Raw genomic sequence first — 1,797 nt, 5'->3', positions numbered from 1 at the left:
AAAGAGCCGTCAACACCTGGTGAAGAGTGGATGCCAAAGCTCCAGCTTTGTGTTTTGAGGAATATCATTCACTAATTTGACCAATACCTTTATATAGTGAGTACCTAGTAGTATCCACCAGGCACTATTCTAGGCACTGGGGATACAGTAGTGGATAAAACAAAATTGGAGGGTGGGAGTGCGGAGACGGGGGAGAGGCAAACAAGGCCAGTATAACTTCAGTTAGCTGAAGCAAAGTAAGATAGGGGAAGAGTGGAATAAGAGAAGGTAGAACAGTGGTGGCTCGTAGTGGGAATAAGCAAGACTGGAATAAAGATTATAGAGAATTCTATTCTCGACATGTTAAGTTTGAGGTAGGCATCCAGGTAGACATATCGAATAGACTCTTGGATATATAAGTCTGAATTTCAAAGCTAAAGTAAACTTGGTAGTCATGGTATCAAAATAAAGACGATATTTAATGCCACAGGAGAGATACAATGCATAGGGAAGAATTTAGATATGGCGGTAGCAATTTGTGAACCTTTGTTGGATTCTGATTCAAACTATAAATGACACTTATAAAACAATTTGAAATTTGAACACTGACTTGATATAAGTGATATTAAAGAATCATTTTTCACGTGTGATAAATGTCCTGTGACTATATTTTTAGAAACATGAAATATTAAAGATGAAAAATTATATCTGGAATGTCCTTCAAAATAATATGGACAACATAATATGGAAGTTGGGGGAAAGAGGATGAGGAGTATAGATAAAACAAAATTGACCATGTGTTAATTGTTGAGGGTAGCTGACGGTACATGGAAGTTCATTATACTATTTGACTTTTTTATTTATTTAAATTTTTCCATAATAAAAAGGTTTTTTTAAACTAAAACTAAAATCTTCTCTGAGGTTTCTCTGACCTGATCTGTAAGAGTAATTCCCAATTAACAAAATTGTGAGGAGGATTAAATCAGGTAAATATTTAAAGCACCAGGCACATAGCAGCTGCTCAATAAACAATGGCTCTCTCACTCTTTCTCTCACCCCCAGCCTCATCTGAATGAACAGGAAGCCATCTGAATGAAAAGTTTTGAAACTATGAAAGATCAACTATTGAGTAAGAATATTTAGAGAACGTTTAAAGGATATAACATTAACTAATGTTTAGGATTCACTTGGCAAAACTGAAGAAAACTGACATTTTCAGTTATTTTCAAGCTTTAGTTTGCATAGGAAATCTTTCGGGGTGCTTGTTAAAATTTCAGATACCTGGGCTCTACCCACAAAAGTTCTGATTCAAAAGACCTGGAGTGGGACCCAGAACTTTGCATTTTTAGGAAGCATTCCAAAGAATTTTGTTGCAGGTGGTCTTTGAAATACATTTGGAAACACTGTTTTTAAGGTCTCAAGTGACTCTAGACAACCTCTTTAGACCAAAAACAGTCCTTAGGGTAGTGAGTATTTTCTTCCCAGAAATACTGTGAATCTTGTGGAAAAGTCAAAGGAGCACAATCTCTTAGGATTCCATGACCATGGAAACAAAAGAATATAGAACCCCCTAACTCAAAGAATAATCCCAGCTGCCCAGAAATGTCATCAAGGATGAATGTCTGTAATCCCAACCCATTGTATTCACAAGGGGAAATTAAATGACTGGCAGTTAACTCTGACATTTGGGCTTGTGGAAGCTCCCAAAGGCTTCCTAAAATGGGATCTCTTCCCAGAAACTGAGCTATGAGCCTATGAGATGAGAAGCTAACACTTCCCAATACCACCACCAGTGATTTGCTCTCTGTTATGTTACCT

This window comes from Pteropus alecto, unplaced genomic scaffold (genome assembly GCF_000325575.1).
Source record: "Pteropus alecto unplaced genomic scaffold, ASM32557v1 scaffold24, whole genome shotgun sequence".
Taxonomy (NCBI): domain Eukaryota; kingdom Metazoa; phylum Chordata; class Mammalia; order Chiroptera; family Pteropodidae; genus Pteropus; species Pteropus alecto.
The sequence above is the reverse complement of the archived record's forward strand: the minus strand, read 5'-3'. Positions refer to the sequence as shown.